This window comes from Pinus tabuliformis, chromosome X (genome assembly GCF_031772625.1).
Source record: "Pinus tabuliformis cultivar Carrire ecotype Pingquan chromosome X, CPIR1, whole genome shotgun sequence".
Classification (NCBI taxonomy): Eukaryota; Viridiplantae; Streptophyta; class Pinopsida; order Pinales; family Pinaceae; genus Pinus; species Pinus tabuliformis.
In genome coordinates this window covers 866,846,133-866,869,143 of record NC_142308.1, presented here as the reverse complement: position 1 = coordinate 866,869,143, position 23,011 = coordinate 866,846,133, and the positions used below count along the sequence as shown (strand labels likewise).

At 34.5% G+C, this 23,011-nt stretch overlaps 1 pseudogene across 1 annotated transcript; it reads left to right on the top strand.

Moving 5' to 3' along the window:
- Positions 1 to 1,845: 1,845 nt before the first annotated feature.
- On the top strand, positions 1,846 to 4,941 carry LOC149142451 (non-specific phospholipase C2-like; annotated as a pseudogene). Its single transcript, XR_016264275.1, has 4 exons — positions 1,846 to 2,408; positions 3,220 to 3,884; positions 3,976 to 4,152; positions 4,416 to 4,941. The product of XR_016264275.1 is annotated as a non-specific phospholipase C2-like (transcript).
- Positions 4,942 to 23,011: the final 18,070 nt, after the last annotated feature.

The window sequence follows — 23,011 nt, the reverse complement described above, 5'->3', positions numbered from 1 at the left end:
ATTGTCAACCATATTTGGTTTTGTCAAGTATATTCTTATGTAATATAGCTTATTTAAATGCTTGAAATAATATATTGGTCAAAATAAAAGCATAAAATTTAAAAATTTAAAAAAAATTGGGGAGGTCAAACTGTTTAAAATAAAATAAAATAATAAAATTAAATTTATTTAAACCATTGGAAATTGTTGTAATCCAAATTTTCACAATCAATGGTTTTTAAGTATTAAGGGGTTTTCGCAGTGCACTATATTATATATTATTTCTTGGAATTCAACTCCATGAGTTCATTGAATAATCTCATGGTGATGGTAAGTGACTAATTTCTCATGATTTATGAATAGTTCACTTACGGCTCATTGCGTCGGGTGATGGTCATTGAATAATCTCACTTCTTCACCCCTGTGAGTATCACCCGATGCAATGAGTGCTAAGTGGACTATTCAAAAATCATGAGAAATTGGTTAGTTACAACTACCTCTCATAGAAATGGTCATACATGAATGACTTACTCAATGCAGTTGCATCCCAAAAAATAATATCTAACCCATGGTTTTGTCAACTATATTCTTATGTAATATGGTCTATTTAAAGGCTTGAAATAATATATTTGGCCAAAATAAAAGCATAAAATAAAAAAAAATTAAAATAAAATTGGCCAGGTCAAACTATTTAAAATAAAATAAAATAAAATAAAATTTATTTAAACCATTGGAAATTGTTGAACAATCCATAGTTTTGTCATATATATATATATATATATATATATATATATATATATATATATTCTAACTAATACATGAAATGATTTTTTTTCAGAGATTTTTTTTTGGTTAATTTTAGCCAAAATCTGATGGAGATTTTAAAAAATTTGAGTTTAAGTAGTTTAATTTATAGAATTTGAGTGCCCTTGGTTTTTTTAAGGTGTTGATTCTATTTATGCATTCAAAAATAATTTTTAAACACATTTTAAACAACAAAAAATTACAATATTTGATGTATTTCAATGGAAATGGTCATTTATATCCATCTTAACTTTGGCCTATCAAACACCTAAGAGGGATCGAATCTCTTGAGGTGTAATCATTTATCTTTCTTTAAATTTAGCACTCAAAAAGAAATTTCTCTTAATAACTCCAGAGTTAAAATTGTTCTAAACTAATTTATATCTATAATTATTATATTCTAAAATTTAATATTTAAATTTAATTAATAAATATATCAAAACTTAATAGTATAATTTTACTATATATATTCCAATAAAAAATAGAATTTATAAAAAATATAAGCAGTGGGAAAAAAACTATATATATTAAAATTTTACGGAGAATAAATTGTAAATGTAAAAGAAATAAAATCTATTCACGTATAAATTTATACTAGTATATATTTAATTACATCAGATCTTTTATATAATCATTAGAAATTAGTTTTGTACTATATTTATTTTTAAATAAAGATAAAAATAAAAATTAATTTATTTGATTTTTAATTTTAATAATATAAATTAATTAATTGATATGGAATTTAGTTTTATCGATTTAAAATAAATAAATATATATATATATATATATATATAAACCATTACACAAACCTAAACTCACCGAAGGTCACCTCACATAGGGAAAAAAAGGCTTTAAAAAAAAAAAACTAGATTTAGTTTATTTTATTTATTAAATAAATATTGGTACCCTGGAGTGGGGATTACACTCAGAAACACGTAAACTCCCAACAATTCATTGACTTTAAGTAATAATTCAGTAACACCGACTCGGTGGAAAGCGACCGCGTTGTTCTTCCACCGACATTGGGCAGAGCGGAAGGGTTCACTTTAGTCAAAGCTATTTCTAATTGATTGATGCACAGCTGTTTCAAAAATGATCATATATGTTGTCGCCATCGGTGGTTTCAACTTACGATATTGCTTAATCTTTGCACTTACTTCCATCGAAGTTGAGAGATTGAATAACAGTGAAGCAGAAAGAGTGTTCATGGCGGATAGGCTGAGAATAATACTATTATTTTCTACCCTTTTGCATAGCCTGCTACTGTTTCCGGCGCCCTGCGCTAGCGTTGATGGACGCATAAAGACGTTGGTAATTCTAGTTATGGAGAATCGATCGTTCGACCACATGCTTGGATGGATGAAGCGGCTGAACCCGCACATCGATGGGGTCACAGGCTACGAATGGAACACAATCTCCACGGCGGATCCCAAGTCCCCGCGAGTGTTCTTCGATGACGAAGCAGAGTACGTTGATCCGAACCCTGGCCACTCATTCGAAGCCATCAGGGAGCAAGTCTTTGGCGGCGCTAATACCTCCATGGATCCTGCTCCCATGAATGGATTCGCCCAGCAGGCAGCGAGCATATCCCCCAATATGTCAGACCTAGTGATGAAGGGATTCAGGTATCAGAGAATAATATTTTATGTTAACTCATTCATCATGGAGTATAGCTATTAGTTTGAGTTATTTTTAGAAAGTTAAAATGTATGTGCTAATTAAGATTACCATATTTATTTTTAGTTGTTTTGGGTGTTTGTGAGGCTGAGGCTGTAATTTTAACAGATGTCAAATTTTTTTGGATTGGATTTTTGGTAAAAAAAATTAAACAATTTGGTTGTAGAATTGTGTAATTTTTTTTTAAGAATAGAAATGAATTCAGTATTATCAAAATTCTAGGTAGTACCTAAAATTTTGATGCTTGACAATTTTAACATAAAAAATTTAAGCTCATTTTTTCCAAAATCATATCAAATTGGTGTATAAGACCTTTAGTTAGTGGAACAAGAGTAATTTTTTTTAATAATAGAAATGGATTCATTACTATCAAAACCCTAGGTACCTAGGTAATACCCGAAATTCTGAAGTTTGACAATCTTAACATAAAATTAAAAAATTTAATCTCATTTTTTTCAAAATCATATCAAATTAGTATATGAGACCCCTCAATGGGCGAAACAAGAGACAGATTTCATTACTCAATTTAACATAAACATACATACTACTTTACCTCTCAGGTTTTGAACATATGACCATAAAAATAAAGACATATCTTCACACGCACCCACTCATGCATGTAGATACATGTGAATTAAAATTTACATCTCTATTCTTAACGATTTTGAATAATATAAACAATTGAATGAAAAGATTCACTAAACAGCAGTTCATATATCAATGTCTACTTTTGTGGTTTCCTTGGCTGTCCATCATTAGGCCGGAGGCGATCCCCGTGTATAGCACTCTTGTACAGGAGTTCGCGGTATTCGATCGCTGGTTCTCATCGTTGCCAGGCCCTACGCAACCCAACAGGTTGTTCGTTTATTCCGGAACCTCCCACGGAGCCACGCACCACGATCCGAAGCAACTGGCGAAAGGGTATCCTCAGAAGACCATCTTCCAGTCCCTGGAAGACTCGGGGTTCTCATTTGGCATCTATTACCACAGCATTCCCACTACACTTTTCTACAGAGACCTTCGTAAGCTCAAGTACATTTCCAGGTTTCATCGGTTTAGTAAAAAATTCAAGCGCCATGCCAGAGCAGGGGGGCTGCCAAATGTTGTGGTCATAGAGCCCCGCTACTTCCATCTCGCGGATTCGCCTGCAAACGATGACCATCCTTCGCATGATGTTTCCAGCGGGCAGAATCTGGTAAAGGAGGTTTACGAGGCACTGAGAGCAAGCCCGCAGTGGAACCAAACCCTGATGCTCATTACATACGATGAACACGGCGGTTTCTACGATCATGTGCCCACGCCAGTACGCAATGTCCCCAGCCCCGACGGCATTGTGGGATCCCCTCCCTTTTTTTTCAATTTTGACAGATTAGGCGTACGCGTTCCCACTATAATGGTGTCCCCTTGGATCAACAAAGGAACAGGTCTCTGAAATGAGCCCTTTTCTCTTTTCTTTATAACTTTACTTTTCGGCCACTTTAATAAAAGTAATTCTGACATGACATATTCCAACAGTGGTGCACCGCCCTAGCGGGCCATCGCCGAGCTCAGAGTTCGAGCATTCATCGATTCCTGCAACTATCAAGAAAATGTTCAATCTCTCTGCCAATTTTCTCACTCACAGAGATGCCTGGGCTGGAACTTTCGAAGGCGTGGTGAGCTTGCGGGATAGTCCACGGACTGATTGCCCAGGTATTTGTTTCCCCAGCTTTTGTTTATTGGTTGTTTGTGATTCGAACCTGGGCTGATTACATAATTTCGTTTGCCCAGATTTTGTTTATTTGTTAGTTGTGATTCGAACCTGGACTGATTACATAATTTCGTTTCCCCAGCTTTTGTTTATTTGTTGGTTGTGATTCGAACCTGGGCTGATTGCATAATTTTGTTTGCCCAGCTTTTGTTTACTTGTTAGTTGTGATTCGAACCTGGGCTGATTGCATATTTTAATTCTGCAGAGGTGTTGCCGGATGTACAGCAGGGAACTGCCAGAAGTTGACATCGGGTGATGGGGAACTAAGCGAGTTTCAGCAGGAGGTAGTTCAGTTGGCTGCAGTTCTGAACGGAGATCATTCGCTGAACAGTTTTCCAGACGAGGGAATGTTTGGGAGGTCGATGAAGGTGAAGCAAGCAGCGCAGTATGTTGAGAAGGGCATGGCACGCTTCACGGAGGCAAGTATAGACGCCTTAAACCTTGGGGCATCAGATTTTGCGATCGTCCATATGAAACCTTCGCTCACATCCAGAAAAACCAACCCCTGATATGTAGCGCTGCTTTACCTATCAAGAACTGGTGTTAATTGCTGAAGCCCTCCATAGGTACTTGCAACAAATTTCTGCCCAGGTGTATGGCCTATTTCTTTAAATGGAGTGTAAATTTCTGCGCAGGGGTTTGACCTTTGTATTTTTGGGACAAACATAACATGAAAATTTATGTGAGGTATTTCTCCAACCAATTTGAGTAAAGAGTTGTTTGGCGTTTTTTTGGTTGTGTGTTTATTAAAAAAAATTTTATGTGAGGTATTTTTCCAACCAGTTTGAGTAAAGAGTTGTTTGGCGTTTTTTTGGTTGTGTTTATTAAGATTTTTGGTTCTTTGAACATTTATGTGAGGTATTTTTCCCAACCAGTTTCAATAAAGAGTTGTTTGGCTTTTTTGGTTGTGTTTATTAAAATTTTTGGTTCTTTGAGTGGGTTAAATTTCTTTGAAGATTTTTTCATAAAAAAATTTGATTTGTTCTTTGAACAAAATATAATTTATTATAATTTTTGAATAATTAAATAAAATATATATAAAATTTCAAATCATAATATTTTATAAAAATAATTTTACATGTATTCGTATTAAATAGTTTCATTCATTATTTTAATGTTAAATAATATATTATATTTTTTTGATTTAAAATATTTTTTTAATATTATGCTGGTAATTTATTATTAATTAGTTAGTATGTCTGGTATTATTTTTCTTATTATAAAATTATTATAAACTTTGAATATAGTTATTATTTTGACACGATATAAATAATGTGACTTTTTTTCAGCTTATTTCGTAAAAGCATATTTACTAAAGCAAAGCATTTTAATAGTAGTAATTTTGTAAGAGGAATATAATTTGGTTACATATATTTATAATATAAATAAAAATTTAAATTCAAATAAAATTTAAAAAAATAAGGTTTATGAGTGTAAAATAGATGATGGGAGGGTGTTTTGTTAAGACATTTTGTAGTGAAAATGTTACTCAAAATTTTATGGGCAAAAATCTATTCATATTAAGAGCTGGTATAGGTACAATTTTTAGAGTAATTTTAACAGTCATCTCGGACTCACATTAATTGTGTATTACGTATCTCAGTCATCTCATATCAAGGTTTCAAGTCTACACCAAGGTCTATCATCAAGATAAAGTTCTGAATTATTTACAATGTTTAATTAATATTATATTAAAAATACAAAAAAATTGAATAAGTGAATAATAGAATATATTATTAAAATACTAAATTATATGTTTAAATTGAAATAAAATTAAATAAATTTATTAACTACAATTATAAATATGTAGAACATTTATAAATATTAAAAAATAATGTTCAAGTTATAATTTAATGGTGCAGTTCTTGAACACAATAAACGATATGGAACATTAGTTAATAATATTACTTTTAAGGATGATAATAATTCATAGTGCAAATGGAATATGAGTTAATAATATTATTGTTGAGTATGATAGAATTTAATATTTCATTATTAAAGTCTTGATGTTGAAATAAGTGTAAAGTGACAACACAAATCAAACATATTTAAATGCATTGTAATTTGTATTATAATTAATATTATAAATACTACCAATAAAATAGAATATATCATATTTTTAATTAATATAATTATTTTGTATAATAATTTTAGTTAACATTTAAATAATATATTTTTGCATCATAAATATTTATATAACATATCATTTTTATTTATATAATTTTTATTGAATTGTAAATTGCATAACTCTTTGTAAATTATTTATATTTATGAATCAATGCAATTTTATAACATTGCATTAGTGTCTTTGCAATTAAAGTATGAGTTGATTAAATTGTGTTAAAAGAATATATATTATGCAACTTTAAAATGTACTTTGTTTTGATATAAATTGTATTAAAAGAATACAGCCAAGCAACATTGTATATTGATATTTCTGGTTGTTAGAAAAAAGTTGATTCCCATTAATAATGCACAAAAAAACTAAGTTTTTTAGTAACACATTAGTAGCATAGGTATGGTACTGTGTTATATTGATATTATGAGTATTTTAATAGCGATGCCTAAGTGGTATATATGGTTATAGTATTGTATAAAAATAATTTCCTCGATGGGGTGGTATTAAGGTTCTCAAGTGCAACAGGTAATATGATTGACATGCTTGCAACTAGAATGGTGAAGGAGAATGCAAACATGAAATTGAGAGCCAAGCTCTCCACTTGTCCAGATCCCATCCAAGCGTGGCGTCCTTACCACCCTCAACCGCACGCTCACCGACCCTCATCATATCGCTTTAAATGTCGGCATTTGGTGGTAGAGGGGTATGAGTATGACATTCTGTTTGTTTACTTCTTCCACCTATTGTAGTTTGTTATGGCTTCACTATCCCAAGGAGGATTGCTTATGGAGCGCAGTGACCCTAAGATAAGAAAGGCACATCACACCCAAGAGTACATGATTTGGGTTTTTAATGACTTTGTTAACATGCGTGCCATGAAACACAAGTCTTGTCTTTCACTGGTTTTTGCACATTCAGTTTTTCTCTACCACCTATTCGATCCCCTCATGTTTTCACCCCTTTATAAATATATGAGCCTTGTCTCAGGTGGCAGATTTTAAGCATTGCTTGTTTGAAAGCGGAAGGTTCCCACTATCGTCTTGTTCCTCGATGCCAAGGTGCGAGCTTAAATATTTGAAGGAAGGCTTGTCTATGCATTACCTAACATCACAATTTGTTTCTTGTCTCCAATCTGCTCGTTTATGTGTGTCATCTCTCTTTTGTAGTCTCACTGGTCCCTACAGGTGTCAATGTTCTTTGTGTTGTCTCTTCACAACACAACGACAAGTCCCTCTTTTGAGTTAGTCACTTGTTACCCACTTCGTCAACCCAAATCATTGTCTGTGAGGATATTTCCTTCAATTGTCTTGTACTGGTTTGTCACGTCTGGTACCCTGGTACATTTTCAATCTGGTTTTGATATACTCACGGGTTGGGTTCTAGTCAAAGCTAACCTAAGTTTTCTATCACAAATTCATTTTTTTCCTCTACAAAATCTACTCCCCTAGGAGGTTGAAGGCGAAATTCATTATGAGTTTCACTATTTTGGGACATACTCTCTTTAGAAATACAAATTACTCTTCCTTTCTATGGTCAATGATGCCCTCACTCTCGTTAGTCTCGTCGCTTCTGTAACATTGATTATCAATCGTCGTTGTCTCCTGCTCGCCCCTCCCTTGTTCGTCCATAATCCTACTCGCTGCTAATACATCGCCCCAGGGAACATTTACCCAACCATCGTGGTGGCACTTCAGGCACATATTCCTTCATCCATGACGTCTCTTTGGTTGGGAATCAATGGCTTATCACTTTGATTCGGTTCCCCTTGAAGTGAGGAATTAGATTATTCACTTAGAGGCAAGGGAGTTTGGGGATCGACTAATTTTTTTTTACTCTAAGATCAACGACAATACCTTCAGGTGGACTCCTGACCCAAGAAAATTCAAAAAGATGAGGCTCTATTTCCTCCACTCAGTGTTTGTGCACCATCAACTAGAAACCTTGCTTCACATGGTCATCCATGATAAACAAGTTGACAATTATCAATTATTTGTAGTTAGGAGGAAATCAAGCAAATTCTTCGGGACATTAGATACAATTTTGATGATGTCATGGCCAAATTAACTTGGTTAGAGTGTTTTGTGGTGTAAGACTCAGATTTTGGATCTGATACGTAACATGAAGCGCTAGCAATCTATAGAAAAAGCTCAAAATTTGCAGTTGCTAATGGAATCAGATTGAGATCAATAAACACAAATTTCTTCTACTCAATTTGTAGAAAGGAAAACATACAACAGAAACACATGCGATCATTCAATTACAATGAACATAATATTTTTACTGGGGAACCCAATTGGGAAAAACCCCTCCTCTATTTTTATTATATCATATGAAAAAAAATGATCTATTACAATGACAACTTCAATCCTTGAAGCTCAACCTGCATTGCAATATTGGTCTCATCCTGAATCTACTCTCACCAATAATTAACCAAAATAGGCCTCCCACTTCCTCCTATTTCTTTCCGCAATTCCTGCTCCTAAAGAATAGGAAGAGCCCCTATTTTCTTGTGCAATCCCAATATAATTCCTCACCTACTACATGCAAACTCTGTACACAACAATATACAACAATAAATACAATTATGCCTTTTCCCTCCACTCATCTAGGAAATTCCAATTACATGCATGACTAGGACTATTTTTAGTAAATTTACTAGTTAACTAAGAGATTAGTGGGTTAACAAAAATTACAACTACTCAACTAAACTCATACTGACTCTATTCATGACTAGAGCTCAGCTAACTGAGTTTCACTACTAGATTGCTACATCTTAGCAATCAATTCATGCACAACTCTACATCTTTCCCACAAACTCGAATTGACTGACTTAACTAAGTGACTTGGCCTTGCCACTCCTGTTAACTACAACTCAAGTCATCATGTTGATGTGGAAATTCAAATTTCTCCATTTGGTGAAGGCACAAGTCAAGTGAAGCCTTTTCTTGTTACAATTTAACACAGTTATCAACGTTACAGCAGTGATCTCGCCCCAAGGCAATTCCAATCCACTCTCTCCAATTTTCATATTGAATTAACAATTTCTCATGGTTTTTTTCATCTCCTTTAACAAACATGTTACTACTAGTTTTTATGTGTTCATTTCGTCATCATGGTTTCTTAGTATGTCATTTTCAAACATTGGTTTTTTGTATGGTTTACTCAGAATACACTCATGCAATGTAACTATATATGAGTAGCCATGTCTCCCTAGATTGATCCTTTATAAGTTTTTTGAACAAGCCTTTGGGAAGTTAATTTTGGTATCTAAGGTCTTTACTAATAGGAATGGTGAATTTTGTCTTCATTATTGGGAATATGGGACCCTGGTAGAAATAAACTATCAATGTAATAACAACTATCAATAATATAATGATATTTATGAAGCTTACCAAAAAAATGGTATAAAAACACTGTTCGATTTCATATTATGTTTATTATTATTATTATTATGTGAATAATATATATATATATATATATATATATATATATATATATATATAAAATGGAAATTTATGTTTAGTAAAATATTTTTTTGTAATTTTGGCATTGGTGAGGCTACATCACGGTCATGTCCAAGAATAACACTCAAATAGGCGAGGGACTAAACTGGTGACTTAACATTTAAGAGTGCCTTAACAAGGCACCAAATCACCCCATGGACTTAATAAAATATTATAAATATTGATGAGATTGATTATAGTATATGTCTAATTTGTATATTAATATTCAATTCATTTTACAATATGAAAATGCAAAAATATTATAAATATTGATGAGATTGATTATTAGTATATGTATAATTTGTATATTAATATTCAATTCATTTTACAATATGAAAATGCAAAAATATTATAAATATTGATGAGTTTGATTATTAGTATATGTCTAATTTGTACATTAATATTCAATTCATTTTACAATATAAAATACAAAAATATTATAAATATTAATAACATTAATTATTAATATATTTCTAATTTTTATATTAATATTCAATTATTTTATCCTATAAGAACACAAAACTATATATAGAAATAATTATTAAATTTTAATTCAAATTAAAATATCAACCATATTTGTTTATGTATATAAAAAATGATACACTAACATACCAGGAAATTTTAACCAACTTATATACCATATTGTAAAGAAAAATATATATACATATCACCAAATGAATCTCATAGAATAATAATTAGTTCCCTCCGCATCTTAACTTTGTAATAACATGATAAAAAAATAAGAATTCAATGAAATAAAGGTTTTTAACATTTTAGAGATGCATTAAATATATATAATTTAAAAATAGGAGAATACCTTTTATTTTGTAAATCAATCACATGATCATAAGCATAAAATAATATAATAATAAACCAACTAATTGAAAAATAACTTCAATCATATAAAAGTTAAAAAAAAAGCATAATTATAGTTCTAGTGGCTAGGCTTGTAGAGTTTTAGCATTGTTTCATCACTATTCTTTTAGCATACTTTATTTCATCCTTACTTTATGACTAAAATAATTTAATGGCATGTAATAAGATAAAAGAATTAGTTAGTATAACCTAAATAATACATTAATTTATAACATACTTAATTAGCTATTCTTGTTAGTAAACAATTATATGAAATTATATGAAATGATTTTTAATGGAGAATCTCCTCTCTACACGAGTAGGATGTGTATTTTTTTTCTGTTAATTTATAAAAATATAAAATAAGACCATATAAAACTGTTAATTTCTAACCAATTACCAAAAAAATAGGTTAATGATGCTTTTAAAAAAGAAAAACTTTTTTTAAGAAAAAGTTCAATGTAAGAATGCAAAGTAAGTTTTACTATTGATGCTAAAAAATTATAATAATAACAACAACTAAAAAGCTTAAACAACTAGATAATCTTAATGGGAAATAGGTTTCTTAAGTATAATTGACTATTCCTTGGCCTTTTATTGCGGTGTTTTAGGGTTTACTTCTTGCACTACCTTCTCATAATTGATATTGTCCTTCTCATAATACTTGTTGGTTTTCTTTTCCTTTTTCTTTCCACCTTAGGCAAATTAATTCTTAAGAATTTGTTCAAAAGCATATAAAATGATAAAATGAAAAATTTAATGAAAATGCATAATTAAATAGAAAATATAAAAATAAGAGTAATTCAATTATTTGTTTTGATGTTATATCTTATTTTTATCATTCTCTACAAAGTCTAATTTTTTCACTAAAATGTGTAACAAATTTTCACATAAATCATGTTGTATTATATTTTGTTTATTTTAAATGTTTATTTCACTTTATATTTTCAAATAATGTTTAATGGAAAATTAAGTCATTTCATACTTTGAAACATCTTCAAGTTAATGGATATATTGTTATAGATGATTGCATCTTATGTCTTCCTAGGGAAAATAATTGTCTTAGTTCATCGTCATTTTTATACTATGTGTTCAAACATACATACATACATACATACATACATAAATATATATATATATATATATATATATATATATATATATATATATATATATATATATATATATCATAAACTAAATAAATACCATGATTAATGCAATATGTAGGCTTCCATTAATACTTTAATGTACACTCTAGATTCCAAGAAGATTATATGGTTACAACTCATGAAGAAGCTGATTCCACTTTATCACTAAGGGAAGAACAAGAAATTATAAATGACGAGTCTTATCACAGTATATGTAAACAATAAGAGGTACTTCATAATCCCATTGAACAATAAGGATATGAAAATGAAGGTAAATCAATTCGGGGACATGCTGGGAATGATTCACTTCATGGAGAGCATGACCTTATTGGAAATCACAAGAATCAATAGGAAAATCAAATATGTCATGAATCCATCAAGGAAGATAAGTTGAGCAAAATTAAAGATGAGGTTAAGAAGACATACCTCAATGATGACAACAACTAAATTTTTGTTTTGCCTCCATCTGAAGACAATGACTTACAAACTTGCACCTTTCTCCAAGCATTTGTTTCATCCTTTAATAATGTAGAAAGGGAAGAGTTTTTTAATGCATTCTTTTATGAAGAACAACCTTATGGGTCAACCATTTAAGATTACCTTGATGGAATCCTAGATTTCCAAACCCTTGTTTCCCATCCATGTGAAGTGATGAATTATTCCCCTTTTCAAAATTCTGAACTCGATTCATCCTTAGATAATTTTGGAAGGTTGGAATTTAAAGAAGAACTCATAGACCTTCCTTCATGCCATGAAGCATGAAATGGTCTTGATGAGTTTGTTCACATCAGAAGAAATGATTGAGATATAAGATAATTTTGCTTTGATGTGGATCCCATTTATGATATTGACTATGAAGGTGAAGATGAGATTGATAAACTTGGACATAATGAACATCCCAACTTAGATATTTTTTAAATATCTACTAATACTAGCCTTGAAGAAGATGGAATAAATTTTCCCCGTCTTTTGGAAAAGGTTAGTTGTGAGGAAGTTGTCATAGATGTTGGGTGTCCATTACCTTGTGTTTTAGAAATTATGACCTTGACCTATGAGTGCTTTCACACTTTTTTCTTTCTCTTTGACTTGTGATTGCTTTCCTCTTGATTTGGATTGGACCATTATATTGTTTTTCATATATCTCAACCTTGGTGGAAAAATTGGAGGAATCAACTTGTAGGATTAGTTTTATTGACATTATCCTATTTGGATAATTAGAGTTTGAAACCAGTTGGGGCCATTTTGAGGCCTTAAATCACCTTTTTTTGTATAAAGCCTTCCCACCTAAGTTTTACACCCAATGACACTATTTTACGCTCAAATATATTTTCAACAATGTAATCATCATGTCAATCAGGGTTCGTCTGCAAAATTTATGCCTCCTGAAAGTTGAGCTACCATTATTGACCACCATGGTTTGAGAGGATGCCACATTAGTGCTCGTTACTCATGGAAAACGGGCTAGTGACATGGGGAATTGGAAGAGGACTCTAGAAGGGTCAAATTTGTAACTCTAGCTGAGAGTTGAAGGAGTCAAACTTGACCCCTAGTTAGTTATCAGGTTATGTTATAACCAGGCCACTAGAAGGAAAATGAGTTCCATTAATTTTGATTATATCTTATTCCACAGTAGAGAAGAAAAAATGGGAGTGGGAGTGAGAGAGTATAAAAGAGCAAGTTAGTGTTTCATAGTATCTTATCAGGGAAAAGGTCTAAGGTGACTCAATGGAGAGTGCCTTCTCCTTTGTACTTGCTTTATTTCTATTCCAAATGGGAAAAAGGAGCAGAGAAACCTCACCTTATAGTTGGGTTTTTTCCTGTAAGGGTTTCTTAGAGCATATATTGTGTTCATTTTGGTTGGTGTGTGATTATATTTTATTTTTCTTTATTTTCTATATTTTTATTTATTACATGCATAAGTAGAAAAAAATAATTAATAAATATGGAATCTAAGGAAATTAACCCTCATAGTCTATATTTTTTGTTTCCTCTTATCAAATATATTGTGACAAAATATCCAATGGAATTTCCATGAAAGTTTACAGATCATATTGGTATCATAGTAGGTTTCTTTGGGGAATCTTATGGGAAGTTGCATGGGATCCAAGAAGAAGTTTAACATAAAGTTGTAAAATCCTAGCAATGGCCAACAAACATATTTACATAACCCTAATCTAGTAGAGGAGAGATTATTAAGGTTGGAAGGATAGGTCATGAATATCACCTACAATATGAACCTCCTTATGGTGACTCTAGCAAATAAGTTTTGAATCAGAGAAAGTGGAGGATCCAACTCAAAGGAACATGAAGACCTGAAAAAGGAGTCAAGGAAAGAACTTGAAAAAGAGCAGCCAAGTTTGAGTGTTAACAACCATTCATAATCCCTATTCAAGATGGAAGTGAATGTTGACAACATGTTGTACCAATGTGAGATTGATGCCTTAAAATTGAATCACTAGTCTCAACAATTAGAAGTATATGTTAACATTCACAGCATGGATGAGGAATAGAAAATATAATTTTCTAGGTTGAAGTTAAAGATACATGCCCCTAACCTGGCGGGAAATCCATATAGAGACACTTAGTCTAGAGAGTGATCCCCCAGTGACTAAGTGAAAATACTTTCTAACCCTCATAAATTCCCAATTCTACCCTATCAAGTATGTATAGGACCAATGGATTTGAAGAAACTACTTTAGGTAGAGGCAAGGGAAGAGTGTACATGAGTACATGATTGAATTCAATAATATGACCATCATGTTAGGTATCTCTCCCAAGAGCCCAAAAGGTACTCTTTAAGTTTTTAGGGGGTTTATACAACCATCAATGAAAGTAGGTGATTTTCTTCAAGTCGAGGATGATGGATGAAGCTTGTGTGTAGGCATAACATCTGGAAAACGTAGGCGAAAAGAAATGGTAGTCAAGTTTTTCAAAATAGAAAGAGCGCCAAGAAGTAGCTTCCATGTAAGGGAAGAAGAAGTAGACAAGAGAAGAGGAAAATAATACAGTGGACACTACTCATCAATGCAAGAAAACTATAAATCATTTTAATTATTGCAACATTAATGGCCACGTAGAGGAGAAGTGCTAGAAATTGCATCCAAAGTTGAACTTGAAGAATTAGAACAAAGAAGAGAAGAAAAATAATCTTATTACTACATATTCAAGAAATCATGTGGAAATAAGCTCCAATGTGGATGAGAATATTTTCTATAACTCAATGCAGAAGGAGGTGAACCCAAGTAGCCTTCAACATGAAGAAGAGAATAAGGTTACCAAGCTCTTCGACGTTAAGATATAGGTCAAGAATACCAAGATTGATGCCCTATTTGACTCAAGTTCATAAACTAATATCATAGCAATAAACCTAGTGAAAAAATTGGATTGGAGGTTCAATACCATCCTAGCCCATATCCATTGGGATGGGTAAACAAGGATGTAGAAATTAAGGTAACAAAATAGTGTAGGATAAAATTTCCTATCAGTGTTAATTTTACTGATGAAGTAGAATTGGATGTAGTAACTCCACTTGATGTATATGGAGTTGTGTTTGGGAGTCCCTAAATGTATATGTGGGATACAATATTTATGTGGATATCCAAATGAAATCACCTCATGAAGGGTGAAAAATCATTCATCATCAATGCACACAAAGGCAAGTACAACATTTCATTTATAAGTGGCAACCAAGCCAAAAAATTAATCAGTTCTAGCAAGAAATAGGTATTATTATATGTAAAAGAAAATTAACCTTGTGAGATTGACAAGGGAAAAGGCATTCATGGAAAGGTGTACTAAAGAACAAATACATCAATTGGAAGGATTGCTACAAGAATACATGGGAGTGTTCCAGCATACTAAATGGATACCACAGAAGAGAGAAGTGGAGCATGAAATCCAACTATTCTTGGACACTCCATTGCCAATCATTGGGCTATATAGAAAATTGTTTTGGAAGTAGGAAAAGCGAAGAAGAGTTACAACAACTGCTAGAGTGTGGTGTGATTCGACCAATTTTCTCACCTTATGGGTCACCCATTATAATTGTGCTAAATAAGGATGGGACTTGAAAAACGTGCATTGATTATATAACTGTAAAAAAGATTACGTTCAAGGATAGGAACCCCTTGTCCATGATTGATGATCTATTGGATTAGATGTAGTAAGAAAAATATTTCATCAAGATTCCTTTAAAGTCAGGGTATCACCAGGTTTGAGTAAAGAAAGAAGACGCTTGGAACACCACCTTCAAAACCAAACAGGTTTTTATGAATGGTTGGTCATGCCATTTGTTCTATGCAATATCCCAACTACACTCATGATATTGATGAATGAGATATTGTTCCTTTATTTAGATTCAATTTTTATTGTTTATTTGAATGATATATTGGTTTACAGTTATACTCGTGGAGAACACATCTCACACTTGATGCAAGTGCTAGGGACATTGAAGAAGCACCAACTATTGGAAACTCTCAAGAAATGTGAGTTTCCATAGTAGTCATCGGTATATTTAGTCTATGTGATTGGTGGAGGGAAGATCAAGACAAATCCTATAAATGTGGAGGATAAATGAAGTGGACAATTCCTACAAATGTCTCTGAAGTTAGGACATTTGTTAGAGTAGCACAATACCTAAGGAAATTCATAACTTCATTTTTACCAGTAGTTGGAACACCATAAAATAACGGTGAATGAAAAGAGTTTCTATTGGGGGAAGGGTCAATAGAAGGCGTTTGAAGAGTTGAAAAGGAAAATAAACCAATCACAAATTCACATTACCAAACTTGTAGAAACCCTTTGAAGTGGAGACAAATGCAAGTAGGTATGCCATGGGGGAATTCTTCAAATAGGGAGGAAGGTATAAGTGCTACCATTTCGAAGTATTTTATGGTGCTATTCTCAACTACCCTACCTATGACAAGGAACTCTATGCCTTGGTACAAGTTGTCAAAAAGTGGAAACAACATTTAATGGGAAAGGATACCATCATCAACATATAACACCAATTGCTACAGTACCTGCACACCCAAAGTAAGCCATAATAGGAAAGACGTTACATGTGGAAGGGGTTCTTACAATAGTTTCATTTAGTAATCAAGTATAAAAAGGGAAGTACAAATAGGTTGGTTGACATGCTTTCAAGGCTACCCGCATAAAAATTACAACTTTGGGAACTCTTTTGCACATGGATCCTTTCACTCGTGTTGCATATATAAAGGATGAGTACTATTATAGAGCCATAATAGAGGCATCCTCATCCTCTATTATTGATCCAAAGTCATGCAGATGATGATGGATATCACATAATTGAGTATCATCTCTAGAATGGGTTAGTTTATAGGCTAGAGAAGCTTTGTGTTCCTAAATGTGAGAAATTGTATCTAATTAGAGAGGCCTACACCTCCAAGGTTGTAGGGAGTTTTGGTGTAGAGAAGATATGGCCAAATTATAGAAGTATGTGTACTAGCCCGGAATACAAGAAGATGTAGCTAGGTTAATTAGAGGATGTATGCTTTGTGGTGCCTACAAGCATAATGATAGGAAACCAGGTCTAGACCATCCCTTACATGTACTTACTCATCCTTGGGAAATAATTTCCATGGAATTTATGGTAGGGCCACCAAAAAATTGGAAAGGACATGACTACCTATTCATGGTAGTTCATAGGTTCATCAAGATGTGCACTCTTGTGCCCTATAAAAATATTATCAAAGGGAAAGAAGCAAAAATGTCTTCTTTAAACATGTATGGGTGCACTTTGGGATACTAAGGCGCATCATTTTAGATAGGGATATGTTGACGGTGCTGGACCAGCCAACATGTCAGAGGATCTCCCCAGTAAGAAGTCCCAAATAGACCTCAGATCATTTGGAGTAGGAGTCCCAACAATGGGTAGTATGGTATCGCCTTGACTACAATTGCGTGCAGAGGTAAGAAAGATTTACTTGTTGGAAGCAAGGGTGTGACCTTGCAGAAAGTCAAGGAAGATGCATGGAAAGGATCTAACACACGGAAGGCGAGAGGAGTGTTCCCCTTAGAAGCATGTAATAGTACGCAGCTTGAAATAGAACACACGAGCTGAAACACATCACAAGATGGAAAGCAAAATAGTCGACAATCCAAAGTGATGAGTTAAACCAAAAACAGGCTTCGATAAGATTCATGCAAACAGATATAGAATTGTCCATACATACATGCGTAAATTACAACTACAGAAATTGTTAGAGTAACAAGAATAGTTGAACTACAATAACAATACATGCATGAAACATGTTGGCTCTGTTATATTAAAAGAGTGAAATATCCAATCATACATACAACCATGACAACCACTAGCCCCAATAGTGGAATGTTACAGTCACTATTGCCTGCTCCTCCAAAGAGATGTACTCACTCTACACTGTGGAGAATCCAAGGCTCGTTACAATACACTCCAAGATTTCTCTAAGTTATACCTATCAAAAGCTTGGCTCCCAAAAGCCTCTACAATGAGTTATGAGGTTCTATATATAGAAAAGGGTGGGGTGACCCTTGACATTCCCCTTTGTGACTCTTGAGCTACCCTCATGACTCTTCAACTTACACATGGCTGTTTACATTCTACTATTGACACTTGGTCTTTCACTTTACAACATGTTTATAATAAAATCTGCACATGTACCCATGTGAGACAAAAATGGGCTTGAGTAAACCATACAAGACATCACTGAGACTCAGATATCTATGGGAAGACTAACTCATCAACATCCTCTTGATGATCGTTGGTGGAGAACTGATGCCAAGCTTGGTAGTCTGCTATGGTGTATGTGTACTCCGTGGTGAAATCCTTCTGAAAGTGAACTCTTGCCTCTGTATCATTTGGGTACACTGATTTGGCACCTCTATCCAACTCATCATGTAGCATGCACATCATAGTCAAGAGTGCAACCATACTAGAGACATACTTGTGCATGGTGTCTACCCTCATATGCAAATCTACGCTAGTGGATATGTACATCAACTGTTAAAAGTACATGTCCATCTCCAGTCAGACTTGATCCTTTTCTTTTGCTTTGGTGAGTGTCTCAATGGATGGGATCGTATGTGTGCGCACAATGAAATCCATGCTCCTAAACACATGTGCATGTGAAGCCTGCAAACTGGTGATGAGTTGTGGGAGTTCCTCATAGTTTTGGATCTAACTCCGGATGTGTGCTTTCAACTCCATTGCCTTTGGCTTCATCATATTTGGAAAATACAATGGGGCTCCCTTGTACCTAATTGTCCATATCTGCATGTGATCAACAACAGTGTGTATGTCTGTCAAGATATGTGCTCTCCTAGCACAGTGCTACTACCAACCATTGAGATGGAAAACTGACTTATGCATAGTGACGAACTTGAAGTACAACTTCCACATGAATTTCTTAAGAGACGATACTTCATCAAGTATCTATTTCTTCGACTTTGTTATGGCGGATGTTATAGCTTTCTCTTCTCTCTGCTTGACCGCTTGCAATTACTTAGCCATGTGCTCGTTCTCAACTATCCATAATCTCACACTTGAACTGGTGGTGTTAGCATATGCCTGTGTAGAATCGGCCAATGTAGTTGGATGTCTACGCACATTGGACATGATCACTCGTTCTCAAAATTGTGCAGGAGATGCATGGACATCCAGAGTGAACACTTTGTGCGTCTGCACAACTCTGTGCTTTGACTCGTCAAAGGATATATTGTGTGCATCTGATTTCGAATTGTCCTCAAGGATTTCAATGTCTCCTTGATCACTTGGGACTTGCTCTACTCCCAGATCTGGTGAATCCGGTGAAGTGACCTCTGGGTCCTTGTGAATGAGGTATGTATCTTGATCTTTCTCCAGTTGAACCACATCCATTTCCATCTATTCCAATATATATTCAATCTCTTGAGAAAATTCCCGCTCCTGCGATTGCTCACCCTATTTTCTATTTGCCAATTGTTCTAATTCATTAACCTTTATTTGCATAGTGTCCTTAATGTGTGCACACTGTGTTTCTTGTTGTTCCTGTTCCTACTGCACTTCCTTCTCCCTTCAGCGCAACTCTTGTTCTTCCCTCAGTTGTTTCTCTACTTCCTACAACTTCTTCTCTACCTCCTCTAGTCTCTTCTTCTCCCTCTGTCTTTGTGCAATCCTTTTGTTGTGTTGTTGCCTCTTTGCTTCAATCTCCAAATATGCTCTTTCTACAAGTGGATCTTCCTTTGACTTGTAGCTTTTCTCCGCCTCTGCACTATCAACAATCTCCCTCTTACCTTTGTCTTGCGTAAGTCTACTACTCTTTGTTGCTCATGATGTTGTTGCTTTGTCAAGTTTTGTTGCCTTGTGCGCTGTTAACCATTCTACAACCACTTTGACTAGTTCATTGAGCCTTGAGGAGTTATATAAGTATCTCCATGGGTCTTCCTTAGGCCAATGACATGCCCCATGGATCCAAGGATGATACACTCTTGCACAATGGTCCTTCATTACGCAGTGCAGGTCATATTATGGATTGAAACTTCTAGTGTCGAAGCTGAATCTCTTGAATTTATACGTCTCAGCCTCAACATGATTGAGACTCTAGATATCATACAACTCAATCCGCAAAGGAAGATCGGGCCAAGGTACCTTCTTCTTCCTGTACATTCTTGCTCAAAACCCTATCGAGATGTGGTATGCAAACTCTTCCATGACCAACTTGTCCATGGAAAGCTTTGGTAACACATGTGGAGCCTTCTCAGTGTTGTACATCCGGATGAAGGTGCTAATGGGAGAGGCATACCAATCTACTATGTTAACCAATGCCTCCATCGATTCCTGTGATATGCAAGGCAGATCCTACTCAAAGATCATCCTGTACACTGGGGTGACGAAGTGGTTTGATAGTTGTAGTATTACTCCATGGAAGCTGCACTTAGAGAACAACTTGCAATAGATGTGCACAAAGGGTTTTGAAGGTGTCCATGCCCAACCCAAGCTAGGGAACTGTTGACGGGCACAGATTGCATCAAGAATGTAGGCAAACATGAAGTTATTTTCTTGTTGACCCTTGGGTCGATGATGGGAATTTGTTACTTGCCCCTTTATCTAGAGATCCAACATGTCAAAATAGTTGAAAGTCTTCCTTCATTTGCCAGCTGATCCAACACAATTACCCAACTCAGAGGGAAGGTCTTTGTACTCTCTTGTCCATATAAGCGGCATGTGAAGATGACCAAGAATTGATAAGCCTTCCGCAATGTCTTTGTCTTGTATACCTAGTTGGGTGTCATCCTAAACTTAGATGAATCTCTTACCCAGCTCTTCAAGATGTCTCTTGAGTTCTCAATACTGATGGGATTGGTGAAGAGTGCAACCATTTTGTTCACCGACTGTGGAAAGTGATACATCTCCCAGAAATTCTCTACCCTAAAGGTAGAAATTTTTCTTCAACTGACACCGCTAAGTATCATTGTCTCTAGATTAGTATGCAAGACAATCAAGTGGATCATGACCGTGCATGGAAATGCAAGATACCTGCATGCAACCTGGTACAAGCCAAACTTGTGTATGTTGAAATAGACTCTACAGTCCTCCATATTCTCCTCAAAGGTTCCTAAAAATATGTCATTGATGTCTTGGCATGTGACCTTGATATCCTTGTCTATTAACAACTTAGTATCTTCATAGATGGGCAAGATCACAAACACTTTCTCGACCACATCTCCAGTTGTGTTCTCAATGGTGTCCTTTGACCCTGCTATCTTGGAATCCATTGTTCTTGTACTATTGAGAGACTGATGAACACCTTTGATACCTAGAGATAGATCAATTTTCATGGAAATAAAAATTTTAGTTGGAAAAAAAGCAACTCGAGGATTGACATGCAACACACCTGGGTGGCTGCTTGGGAAAATTGCACAGTTTTCTCTGGGAGAAACTCGCAGATTGATTGTTGGAATTGCGCAAAGAAAATTCCATGCTTCCAGTGAGCTGACTGACTACTGAAACTGTGCAGAGAACAATCTAGCTTGGCCTACTAAGGACTGGAACTGCGCAATGCGTAGTTTTAGTTAGCATGATAGCTACTCGGGCGTAGTTTTAGTCAGCATGACTGCTACCCGGGAAATTGCACTGTGCAATCCCGGGGGCCAAATAAGACATTGCCTCTCAAAAATGCATAGAGAATAGCCTAGGAAGCCAATGTGAGGTAGGTTCTATATAAATCCTCAGAGCAAGGTAGGGCCTTTCATCCTATAAATGCGCAGTGCAAGTTGGGCAAGGAAAGGTCTAGGCCAAGGTAGTTTAGACCTGCCGATAGGTGACTGAAAATCAGTAAGGACTGAATGCATGTGCAAAGATGGTGCATACATGAGTGAATAAATATTCATAAAATTAGTAAGTGCATGATTCAGTAAGATAGGAAAACCATGAAGTGTGTGAATCGAGTCGCCGCAACAATGACCGTTAGTTTAGAAATAGTGTCATTCATGCAATAACAAGGAAATGCAATGCAAAACTTGAAATCACTTCTACAAACTAAAATGCATTGAAACAACAACAAGCATTCAATAAAACCAAGCAAACAACATTCACACAAACCAAAATGTAAAAAGTGACAGAAAAGCAACAAAAGACATGAAAAGCAGACTTACTTAGAAAAAGCTATGATGAGTGTGCTGAAGGGTATAGATGCATTGGGAATGTCAGAGCTCCAAAATCTAAGTGAATAATGAGCTCTGAGGCGTCGAATAAATAGTTTTGGCAAGATCAAGGTTTATGAATTGTATGCCAAAAATTTAGGAAAAAGAGACACTTGGTGGGAGGTTTCTAAAACAAATTTTGCATGTAACTCCTAGTCGCAAAAAATGGATCCCTAAAATCTAAGGATTATTTTTTCTTTTTTCTTTTCCGATAAAAACTTCCCATGCATGCAAGGAAATATTTCACAGTCGTGGAGGGAACCAGTCAACCTATGAGCACATGCAATGGTCAACAAGCCATGGGATGACTTCTGCGCATTTTTTGTGCTGAGTGGCTCTAGCTTCCCCTTAAGCTCTATGCAATTTCTAGACTGAAGCCAAGGATGCCAGTCAGAACTACACAAATTTTGAGAGCAAGCCTAGTGATGGGCTACTCTACGCAGTTTTCTTGGGGAAGGAAGCCCGCCTCCTCTGCGCAATTCTCGAGAGCAGT